The 17,953-nt window shown below is 43.6% G+C and overlaps 1 protein-coding gene and 1 pseudogene across 2 annotated transcripts in view; one reads left to right on the top strand and one right to left on the bottom strand.

Moving 5' to 3' along the window:
- Positions 1-17,953, bottom strand: part of Galphao (G protein alpha o subunit) — a 1,276,387-nt gene that overhangs the window by 1,099,334 nt on the left and 159,100 nt on the right. The window lies entirely within an intron of this gene.
- On the top strand, positions 11,182-11,300 carry LOC136865000 (5S ribosomal RNA; annotated as a pseudogene).

Below are 17,953 nucleotides of genomic sequence, written 5' to 3'. Positions count from 1 at the left end.
CACCAGAGAGATGCGGGATCGAACCTGCCATCTTGGGCTCAGAAAGTCGGCGCTATTTCGTCTGAGCCACCCAGCCCGATCAACCAATCAATCAATCAATCAATCAATACTGATCTGCATTTAGGGCAGTCGCTCACGTGGCAGATTCCCTCTGTTTTCCTAGCCTTTTCTTAAATGATTTCAATGACATTGGAAATTTATTGAACATCTCCCTTAGTAAGTTATTCCAATCCCTAACTCCCCCTCCTATAAATTAATATTTGCCCCAATTTGTCCTCTTGTATTCCAACTTTTTCTTCATATTGTGATCTTTCCTACTTTTATAAACGCCACTCAAACGTATTCGTCTACTAATGTCATTCCACGCCATTTCTCCGCTGACAGCTCTGTATCTTCCAACGGTTCTCTCACACAACAGCATTGTCAGTCCACACCAGTATTCATGTATTTATCTATGTGTTTCGAAAATTATCTATCAGGAGTGAAATTTTCTCGCCAAAGCCGAGAATAGCTGAGAGTGCTTCTCTTTATTCAAACACGGGGACAGAGTAACAGCTAGCTTAATACAGCAGACGCTATGAACTCTGGAAGCGCGCTAATTAGTCAGTAGCAACGCACTAGACAATAAGATACAGGCATTACTGCGCTAATGAAAGCTGAAACTTCGCAACATTCCCGAATGCTGCGTATTCTTCTTATAACAACCCGCCGTTCACTATTATGAATAAGACGGGAGTGCTTTCATCTTATTTTCATTTCATAAATATTTCAAATGAAACTTTATGTTTCACTCTAATCAAAATGCGCAAAGCTTCAAGAAAAGTCATTTTTATTCATTTATAAAGGTTTAAAATAATTATCACCTCAGTACCGCCGTCAGGCATTGATGATGATGATGATGCTTGTTATTTAGAGGGGCCTAACATCGAGGTCATCGGCCCCTAATGGTACGAAATGAAATGACAACAAAAAGTTCAAAAAATCCAAGACCAAAATAAATAAAAATGTCATGAAAAATGAATGGATAGACATGAACCCAAAAAACAAACAAAAAACAAACAAGAAACAAACAAGAAAACAGTAGGTCCGACTCAAAAACGGTCATAAATAATAGTATTACTGACCAAGGGACCACTTATAAAGCACAGTCCTGAATCGATTATGCTTGATGTCTAAAGGGGTCCAAAAACCAGGTCTAAGGTCCCTCAGTATGGTACATGTCGCGAGTAAAGTAGAACCATTACATTTCTCAAGCTGCGGTACTAATCAAAGGTAGCGTAAACTCACGGTGTTCCAAACATTAAGGTACTACTCACAAGTATTGTACGTCGTAAAGGTAACGCAGACCTATGGTGTTTCTCACACAATGGCGCCATTCATGGCCAACGCAAACCGATGAGGTTCCTCACCTAGGTATACTAATCACGGGTGCCATTATTCCCGTGGTGTTCCTGGGTACTAATCACTGGTAACGCAGACCTACGGTGTCGCTCACATAGTGGTACAACTCACAGGCAACGCCCAGACCCATGGTGTTGCTCACATGGGTACGACTCACGAGTACTGGAAACCAACACTGAACCCCGCTTGAGTGCTACGAATCACAAAACTATTGAGTACCTAACAGAGTGGTACTACTCGCAAGGAAAAGCGACCCATGATGCTCTCCGCGTGGTGGTACTAATCACAAGTAGTTTCATGGTTCCAAGACAATCATCCCTTGGTCGCCCCTTTTAGTCGCCTCTTACGACAGGCAGGGGATACCATGGGTGAATTCTTCGTCTGCCTCTCCCACCCACAGGAGTTGTGTGTTTGGTCCGCGAGAGGTATTTTATTTCCCTCAAGCCTGTTAGGACCCCCCTATCCGCCACCTGGGACGCGCCATGTGGGAGTATCACGTGGCCGTCAGGCATCATCACGAAGCTGGACACAACGAGGAAGGAGGGACTGGCCCTTCGTTCCGGCGACTGTGGCTGTCTGAGCTTTCTTACTTTCTGTTCTTTTTTTTTTAATTCGGAGATGGAAATCAGGAGAGGTTATATTACGATTTGGAAGCAAGTAGTCTAGGTTTTAAGTCAGATATCACGCCGGTATTTGTCTGGAATTAACCTGGGAGATCATGGAAAGACACGTCGAGGACGACTAAAGACCGGGACTTATCTTTAATATAGCTGAGAATTGAACCCGGGACCTTCTGTACAAGAGTCTTCAATAATTTCACCGTCAGATCTCATAGCAGTGAGGTAGTGCCCCGTTGCTTCGCTTACCGAACGAAAATGTGTCCGCCAAAACCAGTCAATTGCACACAGCAAAAAACCCTACAAGACATAGACTAATTACATACAAGTGATCACAGGGACTTATCGCACCACGATTAGCTCTCAAGGCCATTGGGATGTGCCAATGATGGCTAATTACTGCTGGTGTTTGGAAAGAGACACCAGTGAAAGACGTACCGAAGTTTTCTTCTCTATAAGAGTGAAAAAATGTTTGGAAATTCATATTTACTTAAACATAGCTCTCTTTTTTGAATAACTTACATTCATTAGGTATTTAAGTCAAAATTAAGTCTACAAAAACAGATTTTTCTTAGTTATATGCCTTGAATACGTATAATTTTTCATATTTTACAATATAAGTCAATTTTTAGGTTTGATTTGGTTTTTGTTTAAAAACCTAGCCCGATGGTGAAAAACTGAAAAGAACTTCGAATTCGAAGCACTCCTATTATGTACATATTCAAGTGGAAACATAAAAAAGCAAGTACTTCTTTGTAGACCAGTGTAATCAATACTTCCTCAGGCGTGCCTAGCGTGAACTTACTTAGGCCTACATTTACTTTTTTCTAACAATATGTTTTACGTCGCACCGACACAGATAGATTTTACGGCGACGATGGGATAGTAAAGGATCAGGAGTGGGAAGGAAGCGACCGTGGCCTTAATTAGGTACAGCCCCGGTATTTGCCTGGTGTAAAAATGGGAAACCACAGAAAACCACCTTCAAGGCTGCCGACAGTGCGTTTCGAACCCACGATCTCCCGCATGCAAGCTGATAGCTACGCGACCCAAACCGCACAGCCACTTTCTCGGTCAGTACTTACATGTTACAATTTGCTTTACGTCGCACCGAAACAGATAGGTCTTATTGCGACGACGGGATAGGAAAGGCCTAGGGGTGGGAAGGAATCAGCCGAGGCCTTAATTAAGGTACAGCCCCAGCACTGGCTGGCGTGAAAATGGAAAATAACGGAAAACCATCTTCAGGGCTGGCGACAGTGGGGTTCGAACCCCCCCCCCCCCCCCTAATCTCCCTAATGCAACCTAACAGTAATACTAAATAACTCAACATGCCAAGATTTTGACATGGAGAGTCAAGGTTCTTCCTGCCTTCGAAAATTCTCATACTTGGAGAGTTAACGAATGCACGATGTTAGAATGGAGAGTCGGCCACTCTACCTCTCATTCTCCTCGTACTCTTAATGTTATTTGCTTTACGTTCCGCTCGTTACTTTTACGCTTTTCGGAGACTCCGAGGTGCCGGAAAATGAGTTCCTCAGGAGTTTATGTGCCAGTAAATCTACTAACAGGAGGCTGACGTGTTTGAACACCTGCAAATACCACCGAACTGAACCAGGATTGAACTGCCAAGTTGGGGTCAGAAGGCCAGCGCCTCAACCGCCTGAGCCACTAAGCCCGGCCGAGTACTGTTTCACAGTTACTTATAGTTAGTCGTGGCAGTTCTAATGAATCCCATGCTACTGGTATGCAAACTCGAGGTTCATCATTATCATCATCATCATCATCATCATCGGAGGCGGTGATATAATTTTTAAAATATATTCGTTCTTAGAAAACTTCCCGCTAACGAAGAAAAATAAATAATAAACTTTTCGAGGTCACAAGAATTGACAGACAAGATTGTGACGTAGGAAGTGTGAATACAGTGTCAAATATTTGTGCTGAAGCTAAGTCGTCTGTCGTGCCAGGCAAAACTCCCGTATCCTTTTCTGGAAAGGAAGGTGTCTTGACATTATTGTTGTGGTGGCCATTGTTGTTTTTAGAGGAAGTGCAACAAGTTACTGTTGTTCATATATTTCTTAACTGTAATCAGAAGAAGGCAAAGGGAGGTCTCCGACCCTCTGAATGAAGTTATGGGAGAAAGGCGTGAAAATAAAGAACACTCTAAGTCTTTTCTTTTTTCTTCGGGTATTCAGACCTAAGGCTGGTTTAATCCTCCACAGCTCCGCCATCAACTGTCATACATAGCCTAGGCGTCACTGAAGAGGCATATAAGGGAAATGAGGATGAGGTAGTTTCTCACTGCTTTCCTTACCGAGCCAGATGTTGCTATTACATATCAGTCTCTTAAGCCTCCTGAAATGCATGCACTAACCAATCCTTTGAGAGATATTTTCATACCAATCATAACAGGGACTGGCTGCATAAGGAATGGTATCACTAGCACCGCTCATACCTCTGTCACTTTCATATTGTCAAAGCCAAGGATGACGCTGAGACAGGTCAATAAGAGTAACAAATTTATTGTAGCCCACATTAGAAGACATAGTGCACTGTAAACGCTACACCCCGCCAGAAGGCAGTCTCTAGGTCTCGCAAACCGAAAATCGTCTGTTTGGGAAGCGAGAAAGGAAGTAAGAAAGGAATTATGAGGGTGAGGATGCTGGTACAACTGGAAACAATGACCTCGTAGTTGTGAACCCTTGGGGATTTGCTCACTTTAGCAAAGATGTATTGAAATTACGTACTTTCTCTTAATAAAACACGGGAAAACATCCTACCACAAACAAACTGACCCATAAAATAAGAAAAACATATCGCAAATATTAAATATCAGCTATGGTCTGGCTTCTTGGCCTAATGCTCAGCGTGGTGGCGTTCGGTTCAAAGGGCCGGGAACAGTAGCCGCGCTAGCTCGAGAGCAGGGTGTCTGCGATCGTCATTATACACATCACATTATAAACCACCACAGCAATAGTAAGTACATCCATTCATATAAGGTGGCGTCGGAAAGGGCATCCGGCCGTAAAACGGGGCCAAATCCACACGTGCGACACAGTTCGCACCCATGACCCCACAAGGTGAGCAATAAGCGCAAGAAGAAAAAGAAGAAGAAGATACACGCCAGTGTACGTCATAACGAAAGCGAAAACTTTGTTCAGTTAGAGAAAGAGGATAGGCTCGAGGCTTGTCTGCATTCCCCCCCCCCCACCTAAGATCTTTAAGTTGGTGCCCATGTCAAACTAACTTCCTTTTTAACCTGTATTTTCTCCAACGTAAAGTCGAAAGAAAGAATAATAATAATAATGTTATTTGTTTTACGTCCCACTAACTACTTTTTAAGGTCTTCGGAGACACCGAGGTGCCGGAATTTAGTCCCGCAGGAGTTCTTTTACGTGCCAGTAAATCTACCGACACGAGGCTGTCGTATTTGAGCACCTTCAAATACCACCGGACTGAGGCAGGATCGAACCTGCCAAGTTGGGGCTAGAAGGCCAGCGCCTTAACCGTCTGAGCCACTCAGCCCGGCCCGAAAGAAAGAATACGTACTGGAGTACCATAGAGTCCGCCTCTGTGGTTTAGTGGATACTGTGATTAGCCACCACCCCCGGAGGGGCAGGTTCGATGCCCGGCGCTGTCACGAAATCTGGAAAGTGGTACGAGGGCTGGAATGGGGTTCACTCAGCCTTGGGATGTCAACTGAGTAGAGGGGGATCGATTCCCGTCTCAGCCATCCTCGAAGTGGTTTTCTGTGGTTTTCCACTCCTTCTCCAGACAAATACCCGGATGATACATAATTAAATGTCATGGTCGCTTCCTTCCCTCCTACCTGCCTATCCTTTCCGATCTCCCACAAGGCCTCTGTTCAGCATAGCAGTTGAGACCGCCCGTGTGAAGTAATGGTTCTTATCCCTAGCTGTATCCCCGACCAAATGCCTCACATTCCAGGACACTGCCCTTGAGTCGGTAGAGGTGGGACCCCTCGCTGAGTCCGAGGGAAAATCAAACCCTGGACTGTAAACGGATTAGATAGATAGATAAATAAATAAATAAATAAATAAATAAATAAATAAATAAATAAATAAATAAATAAATAAATAAATAAATAAATCTCAGAGCACAAGATACAACACAACAACAATTTTGCTTTACATAGCACCGACACAAACAGATCTTATGGCGACGATGAGATAGGAAAGGGCTAGAGTGGGAAGAAAGCGGCCGTGGCCTTAAATAAGGTACAGGTCCAACATTTGCCTGGTGCGAAAATGGTACACCTCAGAAAACCATCTTCAGGGAATAATAATAATAATAATAATAATAATAATAATAATAATAATAATAATAATAATAATAATAATAATGCTATTTGTTTTACTTTTATGGTTTTCGGAGACGCCGAGGTGTCGGAATTTAGTCCCGTAAGAGTTCTTTTACGTGCTAGTAAATCTACCAATACGAGGCTGACGTATTTGAGCACCTTCAAGTACCAGCGGACTGAGCTACGATCGAACCTGCCAAGTTGGGGTCAGAAAGCCAGCACTTCAACCGTCTGAGCCACTCAGCCTGGCATCAGGGCTTCCAACAGTGGGTTTCGAACCCACTATTTCCCGAATGCAAGCTCACAACTGCTCGACCCTAACCGCACGGCCAACTCGCTCGCTAAGCAGCAGATAAATACACCACGCTGTGACCATCTTCGGAAGCTATCGGGCGTTTCTATATCTACTGCTACTGCTGTAGTGTGACTTAACAAGCCACTTCTTAAGAACATGTATGATCCACAGATAGAATTTCCTCCTGAGTTCCCTTGCCAGTGACATTTACAACTCCTCAATAGGCATTCCTTCTCACGTAACCTAGTTTCAGATTACCATGATCGGTTCTCGGACACACGTTGACATGTTGCCAGGTAAGACACTGCCTTGTGGAAAGTTCTGTATTCTCAGAGCTAAGGTGTGTGGCGATATTCCAAGACTGTTACGATCTCTGCTCGTGATTACTACATTCGCTGTGAGCAGCAATGCAGACTGATGTTAATGATGATGAACGATGTTCAGCTAACAATTACGAGTAATACATAAGCTGCCATTATATTCTACGTAAATCATATCAAGATAAACAGAGGCATGGGGTGAACCAAGCCAGCACCCTGATATAGGGGTAGCGTGCCTTCGTCTTAGACGGAGGCCCCAGGTTCGATTCCCGGCCAGGTCATGAATTTTTACCTGGATCTGAGGGCTGGTTCGAGGTCCCCTCAACCTACGTGATTACAACTGAGGATCTATCTGACGGTGAGCTAGGGGCCCCGGGCTAGAAAGCTCAGAATAACGACCGAGAGGATTCGTCGTGCCGACTACAGGACACCTCGTACTCCGCAAAACTTCGGGCTCAGCAGCGATCGCTTGGTACGCCAAGGCCCTTCGGTGCTGTTGCGCCGTGGGGTGAACCAGGCAGTTATACATTTCTTCCTCCAGCTCGGCTAGACATATTTCGCTCTCAAGGATTATGTTGGAATTCAAGAGGACAAATTGGGGCATTAGGGGAGTTAGGGATTGGAATAACTTACCAAGGAAGATGTTCAATAAATTTCCAATTTCTTTGTAATAATTTAAGAAAGGCTAGGAAAACAACAGATAGGGAATCTGCCACCTGGGCGACTGCCCTAAATGCAGATCAGTAGTGATTGATTGATTGATTGATTGATTGATTGATTGATTGATTGAAGCACTGTCCATGGAGAAAGGACTCCGAATTAGTTAAGTTCGAATGGTTCATTTCTCCTCATCACTGTATCACCAAGTGTCGAGGTTGTGATAGTACATATATCACATCCTCGTACTTTATGTAGAAGTAAGAGATATTATTGTCAGTATTCGATTTTATTATTATTATTATTATTATTATTATTATCTGCATTTCAATTGTATATTTTGTCATTAATATTTGTAAGCTGGGAGGTCTCCATATATGTAGTATGAGTAATTTGTTTTGACCATACGGCTGGGAAAACATTGCTATATTAGAACTTGGAAACTTTGCAGGAGTCATATATATATCCCAGTCTGATGAGATGAGCTTGTTGTTGTACTAGGAAAGTTCTATGACTCATGTGAAACACCCCAGAGAGTTTGTTTATGTCTTGGGACCAAGAAGGAGTTCACGGCGTGGTCTTGACAAGAGGATCTACCATGATTGGCTGGCGAGGATCAATCCAGACGTATCATGTGAGAGGAAGGGGAATGCTGATATCTATAAAGGTTGATCAACCGGCGGGAATGACACACAGTACGGGAAAGAAGGAGTGCTGACACATTGTACGGGAGGAAAGTAGTGCTAACACACACGGGAGTGAAACTGGATATACGGTATTCGAGTGACACTGCTACAATGGACTGGAATTCAAACGTTTGTGGAACGTAGTCTTGTTATGTTCGTGGAAAGTGGCTGATCGACAAATTGTGGAGTGCTTACGCATTAAGTATTGTAGCACTTGTGGCGGCCTGGCATTATATGTTGGTGAAAGCTATCTCAGACTTTCCATAACTTATGTTCAGGATCGACAAGGTGTGTTGCTTAAATGTATATATCTCTACAACAAGTGTTAAAGCCTGTGAACACAGTATTACGAGGTACAGTATCTGTGTGATGTTATAACTGCCGATTATGAGAATCGGCAAGTCGTGTTGATACAGAGACAGTGCAGGGTTCTTATATACATATATGTACATTGTTCAACGAACTAACTACAAATGGTGGCTTAGTTCTCGCTTTCGTTTTCGCACTGTTTTCATTGTTGTTGTTGTAAATATGGAGTCTTCCAGCATTCTTTTGTTTGTGTATTATAAGTGTATTTTGGTGTGTTGATGAGGTGCTCATGCACGGATTTTATTAAGAATATAGTTAGATATTTTAGAATCAGTGGAGTTATTGATGAACCTAGGCGCAGTTCCTACCTATTTGGTCGTTTTCAGAAGGTTAGGTAAGGCCTGAAGCAGATGTACCAGTACGCAGCATTATGTACACACCTGGGATATAAAGAATTATGTTGCTCTATCTAAATTCGAGGGATACATTCTGGTTAACTCTGACGCCCATACTACGGACATTTCGATTAATTATGTTTATTAATTTAATTTACTTCAAGTATTTTATTCAGTTTTTGAGTAATTTTATTTATTTATATAATTTTCTGTATGATATTTTATTATTACTTATTAGTATTCAAAAAGAGTTACAAGGTTTGACAAAAGTATGCTATATCCTCCTCCTATCCCGAGCATATGAAGGCAGCCCTATCTCGTCAATGCACCTCTCACATTGTCCTGCCATGTCATCCGCTGTCTGCCTGTAGGCAGTCGTCCTTCACACCACGCCTGCGATAGCAGATGCGAGTAACTTATTTCTGGCATTCTTTCTACATTTACCCGAATTCAAACCTGTGTAGATCTGTCGAATTGCTGTGTGTAAAATTTAGGGCCATTCACAGGTTGTTTCCATAGCGTAATGCCGACTCCTCTATTTTGAAGTATTTCAAGAGTGGGGGAGGGGGGTGACTAACCGAGGTGGTATGAGCTCGATATACCCGGAACGACGTGGGTTAGATTCCTTGTCAAGATATACAATTTAAAAACAAGAGTTTCACTTCTGGAGGGGCACAACGCCCTGGTGTTCACACAGCCTACATCAGAAATGCCTAATCAGGGGACAGACGTGTCCAGGTACCTCACTTAGTGTCGAGGATATGAATAGTGGAAGTACCTTTCACTCAAGCGGAGGGCTTCGTGGTCTACGCAGAGACGCCTCTTCTTTGCTTTCATATCGCATCTCTATAATTTACAGTTTATATCCACTGTGCTGGCGAGATTCTAGGATTTGAAACTATGCACTATAAGCGGACACATCGGTTAGAAGACTGATATATTCCTATGTTTACTAATTTCTCTCTCCTCAATTAATCCTCTTTGGGTAATATAATAAAAGCTGGTTAATAAGTTATAAATTTAAATATTAATTTTAGGCGGATGATCACTTTAAATCGAGTACAAAAATGTACGTTGAGTTATCACCCGAAATTTGGTTGGAATACCCAACAGCTCCACTACCAGCTGGCATAGTTTGTCTAGACGCCATTGTAGAGGTGTACTAGTGAAATGAGGTGATATCTCGTTACTTTACTCACGTAAAGATTAGTAATAGTGATGTTATTGTTTCTACGTCCCACTAACCACATTTATGGTTCTCGGAGACGCCGAGATACCGGAATTTAGCCCCGCAGGAGATTCTTTACGTGCCGGTAAATCTACTCACGCGACACTGATGTATTTGAGCACCTTCAAATACCACCGGACTGAGCCACGATAGAACCTGCCTAATTGGGATCAACCGTCTAATTAACTCAACCCGGCGTAAAATTTGGTAAGTAATACTTTGGTTTTATTTTAAATAATGGAGAGGCATTTCCCCAACAGCAACCATTATTTGCTAACTAGGCGGGGCTGTGCACACACGTTGCCACTCCTATCTACCATCTGCTCTACGTCACACCGACACTGATTGATCTTATGGCGACGATGGGATAGGAAAGGGCTAGGAGTGGGAAGGAAGCGATAATGGCCTTAATTAAGGCACAACTCCAGCATTTGCCTGGTGTGAAAACTGGAATCCAGACAGTGGGTTTCGAATCCACTGCCTCCTGAATGCAAGGTGATAGCTACTTGACCCAAACGACGCGGCAACTTGCTCAGTCGGTTGCCACTCCTAGGCAGCGTCTTGGAAAGGCGTGCCAGTCCAAGTGATGAGCCCAATGACATGCTACGGGCGAAACGCTGAGACACACACACACACACACACACACACACACACACACACACACACACACACACACACACACACACACACACACACACACACACACACACACACACACACACACACACACACACACACACACACACACACACACACACACACACACACACACACACACACAGCCTAATAACCAAAAGCTAGTTTTTATAGCTGTGATTATTGGAACTGTGACCATGAACGCCTTAACTAGCAACAATTTGATGTGTTATTTTGTATATAATATACCGATAGAATTTGGCGGTCCTCTTTCTCGTCCTCGTGAGTAGGTATCTCTTGCCTTTAATTTGGCGAAAACAGCCATACCATGTTGAACACATCGGTTCTCGTCCGATCACCGCAGTTAAGTAACACTGGGCGTGATCAGTATTTAGATGGGTGACCGCTTGGGATCACCACGTGCCGTTGGCTCAATTCCCTTTTTTAGGGGTGGACATGGCCCTGAGGTTCACTCAGCCTACAAAAAAATGAGTACCAGGTTAACTCCTGGGGACAAAGGCGGCCAGGCGTAGGGCTAAACACTCGACCCCATCAAGTGCCGAGGTTATGGATAGTGGAAGCCTTTACCTTCCACCCTACGAAAGGCCATCATGGCCTGTACGGAGATTAATTTTTTGACCTTTGGATTTGGTGCAGGACAATTTAATTGGTTCTTTTTTCCGTCCGTCTAATCCTCAGCACTCTTATCACCCACATTTCGGAAGCTTTGAGCCAGTTCCTGTCCTGTTTAGCTAATGTTCAGGATTCCCAATCATACAGCAGTACGCTGCAGAAAAGGAACGTCGTGTAACACACTCTGACTAGAATATTCCATGTGCTTACTTGTTAGCAAATTGCTTTCGCTTGTTTGGCCAACGCTATCTACTTCTTGATCTCCATGCCACACATCAGAACATAACAGATGACGTAATTGTAAAGAAAAAATTGTATCTCACATCCTTTGAGGACATACGTTACTAACAAAACGTCACTGTAATATGTCAAGCACATACAGCACATAGGAAGCTGACAAGCGAGTGTTACAGTAAGGTGGGGGTTCAAAGCTTAAATCATGGGGCCTGACGCATTATAAAGAGTCCAAATAAACCACTTTCACAATATTATACTTTATTATCACTTGTAATGTTAAGCTAGTAGTAAGCTCAACCCATGGTATTATAAGCCGTAGTGTAGCACTGGAAATACTTACGACGTGTGAATTTCTAGGCCTATATAATAATGCTGGATTTAGAATGTTCCACTAATAGTATTTCTTGCAATATTTCCTTTCCATGGAATTGCTTGTTGTACTCTTGTTATAGTTGTTGTTGTTGTTGTTGTTGTTGCTGCTGCTGGGTAATTATGTTTAAACTTTACTGTATTATCACACTACTGCAAGTGATCATTGCCACCAGGTTTTTCCCAATTGCGATGTATGTGTTAATAATAATAATAATAATAATAATAATAATAATAATAATAATAATCTGCCTCTGTGGTGTTGTGTTTAGCGTGATTAGCTGCCACCCCCCAGGACCCGGGTTCGATTCCCGGCTCTGCCACGAAATTTGAAAAAAGGCACGAAGGCTGGATCGAGGTCCACTCAGCCTCGGGAGGTAGAGGAGTGTTCGATTCCCACCTCAGCCATCCTCAAAGTGGTTTTCCGTGATTTCCCAACCACTGATCCCAAAGCCCTCGCCAGTGACTGGCTTCGTGTAAACTCCCCTAAGAAATATATTTGATATGGAGGATTTGGATGTCTCCATGACTCAGGTGGCAGCGCGCCTGTCTCTCACAGCTAGGTTCAGTGGTTCAAATTCCGGTCACTATGTGAAATATGGGCTTGATAAAGCAGAGACGGGACAAGATTTTCTCCGGGTACTCCGGTTTTCCCTGTCATCTTTCATTTCAGCGACACTCTCCAATAACATTTAATTTCATCTGTCAGCCGTTAACCATTGCCCAGAGGAGTGAGACAGGCACAATTACTATCCTCGCCGCTACATGGGGGTTTCATTCATTTCACTCCCGATCCGGTCGTATGACTGGAAACAGGCTGAGGACTTTTTCATGGAGGATTTGGAGGTGCGAAAAGCACTGAAAACATTCCAAAATTAGTTCCTGAAGCTCGAACAGCCAGTGCAGTCTCTAACTTGACTGTTACTGACAGTGCCTCCCGCATCACAGTATGATTTCGGAATATGTAATAACTTGTGTCGTTAAACGCAACTGTTCCTCAAATTGAGCTGGTGTAACCTCATCACAGTTTGGTATTCCTAATATCTTGAAAATACAGCTCTCTTGCAATACTTGCAGAGGCTCTCAGAGATTATTTTACGGATCCAATCTCGTATCTATATAGCTTGCCCTTCTCTCTCTCGATCAACAATTCCAATAAGTCATCACACAGCACAAAAGCAAGAGTTCATTGCCTATAAAATTAAAGCTCTCCTCTCTTTGGACATTTTGACAAGACTGGGCTGGACGCCATCTCGCTCATCTTCCGACAGTCCTTGCTATCGCTGGTACCATGTAACAGAAGATAGACAGTCTGAGTTTCCACTAGCCGGATGCCATTCACTACTGTCCAACTGGTATAGCAGTCAATGCCATCAAGTAAATGAAGCTTTAGACCCGTAATATCACTGCCCGCCAGCCAAATGACGGCGTGTCGAAGACATGGCATGGCACCTTTACCGGCAACCGCTTTATTTTTCAAATACCGGGCTGAGTGGCTCAGACGGTTGAGGCGCTGGCCGACCGTAAAACTGGGCTTAATACACATTACTGTTGATCCTAGATAGTTGGGATAAGGACCAGGAAAGAAGAAGAAATAATAATCTGCAACGAGCGAGTTGGCTAAGCGGTACTAAAAATTGAGTGAAGCTATAAGCTTGTATTCAGAAAGCAGCGGGTGCGGGTCCCCGACTATTGAAAGCCCTGCAGATGGTTTTCCGTGTTTCCTATTTTCACACGAAGTCAATATCCAAACTATACCCTCCCTATTCCAGCATCGCCGAAAACCTGTGTTACGGCGATGTTAAACACCTAAAATGCGGGTTTCGGAGCTTGAGTTAGAGTGAAAAAGGAATGAACCCGTATTGCAAAGTATGGTAATGAATATATGGGGGCAAGGATTTTAAAAGTTGCTCTGATACTTGAAGTTATGGACTTTGTTGTTAGTAAAAATAATTTCAGAGGAAACTAACATAATGATGTCCAACGAAAATAGCCGTTCTGAAGGTCGAAACAGCAGTCTTGCCTTGCCAAACAGAAGAGGTACAATAAAATACAGGATATCCCTAACTTCCTATTACACACTTCGAAGGCTTGTAGGGGGCCGAATAGATAACATTCTGAATACGAACTCATGATCTGAAACCAACCTCGTGCCGCATACAGTCCACTAAGCTCTCGAACTGCCAGAATGACTGCTGCCCAGGCAATGGAGTTAAAGACTTCCCCAGCCGTGAAATTTTACTTTCTTGACCGGGTTCGCTGCCTATCATATCATACAGCTTCTTTTCTTTGCTAGTGGCTTTAAGTCGCACCGACACATATAGGTCTTATGGCGACGATGGGATAGGAAAAGCCTAGGAGTTGGAATGAAGCGGCCGTGGCCTTAAGGTACAGGCCCAGCATTTGCCTGGTGTGAAAGTGGGAAACCACGGAAAACCATCTTCAGGGCTGCCGGCTATCTCCCGGATGCAAGCTCATAGCCGCGCGCCCGTAACCGCACAGTTAACTCGCCCGGTATACAGCTTCGTAGTTGGGCTCACATGACTGAGTAAATCTCGTTCCAGCGCAATTTGACGAACCGGGGAATCGAGTCAGGTGTCTTCGGGCACGAGGTAGACAGGCTGATTCTACACCACTGAGTTGTCCACTACTGACATATCCATTAGATATAATTCAGAAATACTACCTTATGATAATACCAGGAGAAATTGCAATTTTTACATCCATTTTGAAGGAGAATACCAAACATAAATGAATTTTTTTTTACATTCTTTGGCGTACAACACCAAATTAAAAATAACGAGCAAGCGGCTGCGCGGTTTGAGTCACGTAGCTATCAGCTTGCATTCGGGTGATAATGAGTTCGAATTCCACTGTCGGCAGCCCTGAACATGGTTTTCCGTAGTTTCCCATTGTCACACCAGGCAAATGCTGGGGGCTGTACCATCATTTTCCTATCCCATCATCGCCATACCACCTATCAGTGTCGGTGCGACGTAAAGCAAATTGTCAAAAAAAGAATATCTGGAGATTTCCTTTCCAAATTTTCTATGGCAAGCTGGATTAACCTCGTGTGAGACGGCCTATAAATAGGCCTGGCTGTTTACATATTTTGATCTCTGTGTTGGCTATAAGGAAATAATGTGTGGTTTTAAAGTCACAAATAGCTTTCACATTCCACAAATGGATGTTGTTCGCTCTAAGGAACAACGATGTCAGTATGTACCTGCTCGACATGCTACTGGGAAAAGTGATCTTCCTAAGATGAGAAAACCACACTCAGTGAGGTCACTGGGATTTGCCACGAGAACTCTGGAATCCTCTTACGGTATGCAAAATTGCATGCATCGATAAATGCAGCGGTTCCCAATCCATGAAATACAATTTTATATTGTGTCAAACACCTGTTCCCCTAATTTTTGTGCTGAATGTGTGTTGCCTCACGAACCAACCTCTGCCGACTTAATAATGAACTTGGGCGCTCGTCTTGAAGGTTGCATAGTCGGCTGATATTTGTCAAACCAAACCCCCCAGTGCAACAGCCCCAAACGGCCTTGGCCTACTAAGCGATCACTGGTCAGCCCGAAAACCTGCAGATTACGAGGTGTCGTGTGGTTGGCACGACGGATCTTCTCGGCCGTTATTCTTGGCTTTCTACCCCGGAGCCGCTACCTCAGCGTAAGATAGCTCAATTGTAATCACGTAGGTTGAGTGAACCCCAAAATAGCCCTCAGATCCACAGAAATATTCTTGACTTGGTTGGGAATCAAACCCGGGACCTCCAGGTAAGAGACAGACACGCTACCTCTACACCACGGGGCCGACTAGTTTGTATTTAAGAATGCTTAAAAGTGAGAGGTCGTGTCTACAGATTTACTCACACGTTAAAGAAAAGTTTCTCATGGCAAACTTCCGGCACTCCAACGTCTATTACAATTTACGGCAACCGATGGGAGGGAATCTTCTTGGCTTTCATGGCCACTTAAGTAATCTTCAATTTGCTGGTTCGTGCGAAACCTTTACTGACGTTTCGCCAAAAAGTGCGACTGACATCTTCAGGTTAGAATTTTATATGAAATCTGGGTGACAGTAACATCGTAACAACTTCGGAAGATGCGGCGATAACTATGATGTTACTCGAAATTTCCTAGTCTGCAGTTTCACTCTGAAGACGCCAGTCACACTTGCTGGGAAAGCGCCATTGCACACTAAATGCTCGATACGGCCTAACTCTGCGAAAACATGCTCTAAAGATAAATGAAAAAGGGCCCATGACGCATGTTACTACTACTACTAGTTTATGGATCTATATGACTTGATATTGTGATCGTAGCCACGGGACCTCCAGTCCTATTCCTGACATAGCCGATGCTGTCGGTAGATGACAACCGTGTGTAGAATACTGTATTTTCCGATTCCAAGAAAAAGGAGAGAATGGCTTGAATACAAAACCCAAGCCTCCAACCTGGAAATTAGCCGATGAGCTGCGCATATAATCTCTTCCTCCCGCCAAGCTCTCTAAAAAGCAACACGGATCTCCCCGCATATTCAATACGTCCACTGGATCCCCTGCCGGCATCAGAGTGAGCGGAAGGTATTTAAAACGAAGCCATACCCATCCTTCAAACTCGAGGTCATGCAGGTTGATTTCTTCCAAACAAGCATTGTTGCCAAATATTTTTTCTCGTCCACAATCTTAGTATCCAAAGCAGTTCACGCGTGTTTTGGTTCCCTCCTTTTTTTTAGCGTTTTATGTTAACTTCGTCGAAGTGTATGATAGAATATTTTGAAAATAAATACGCGGGAAGTGAGCAGTCTAGGGCCTGCTTGGCAACAACGTGCTACTAGAAACTCAGGCACGCACTGCTAATAGGTTTTAAGGGTACCGAGGGACACAATTTAGTGTTCCGCTGCAACTCAAAGGCAGCAGGCTGGAGAACCAATGGACGTGGCGACTATATGTGATCGCACGGTCTCAATGCTGCCGAGATACACTTTTGCTGAGTTGTTAAAAGGGAGAAGCATTGCCCGCCGAAGATCGGGAGGCATGCATCGCATTCTCTTACCTTCCAAATACCGTTATCAAAATCAGCCTTGGAACATTGTAATTTGCTCAAATGAAGATGATGTTTTCCTCCAATGAAGTTGGGCACACGATCCTTTGGTTCCCCGACGACCCCAATACGACCCTCAACACGTAGCCACCACATATAGAAGCGGTTGCATCAGCATAGTCCTTTGAGGGTTGAATTGGTACGGCAGGATAGGCAGCTTGTCGAGGTCTCCTCCGGTATATCATGAGATTATGTAAGAGCCCCGGAGAAATGCACTCAATCTAGTATTCGTGCGATTAGTCCGCAGATGAAATGCATATCATCATCATCATCCTTGTTCCCGAAAACTGTAGCGACCTGTAGCGTGAAGAACCTCTCCGAGAAGGACTTAGGAGGATGCCTCAAATATGCCGATTCCTGGTTTCAACTCTCCCCACAAGACTAAACGCCGTCCTGGACAACGAATGGTGACGGACCTACTTTTAACGTTTTATTTTAAAAAAGAATTCTTGTTGTTTAGCTGCTTCAAAAAGCATGTGAACCCTTTTACTGACGTCCACTTAGCTCTCCGATCCTTTTCCAACTTTCCTTGCTCTTCTCTGTAGAATTCCATTCTTTTTTTTTTTACTTCAGCCTGTATACCTTTAATGGTTATTATGCAGTTTTCTATCTAGTCATTGTCATAAAATATGTACCTTTCTCTATTTCTTTCTTTGCCACAGCCTCATGCAAACACTTTTCAATTGTTCTAACGTGAACATGACTCGGAATGCAAACAATGAAAGGGTAGGT

The sequence above is a fragment of the Anabrus simplex genome, chromosome 2, assembly GCF_040414725.1.
Source record: "Anabrus simplex isolate iqAnaSimp1 chromosome 2, ASM4041472v1, whole genome shotgun sequence".
In the NCBI taxonomy this organism is placed as follows: Eukaryota; Metazoa; Arthropoda; class Insecta; order Orthoptera; family Tettigoniidae; genus Anabrus; species Anabrus simplex.
The sequence above is the reverse complement of the archived record's forward strand: the minus strand, read 5'-3'. Positions and strand labels throughout refer to the sequence as shown.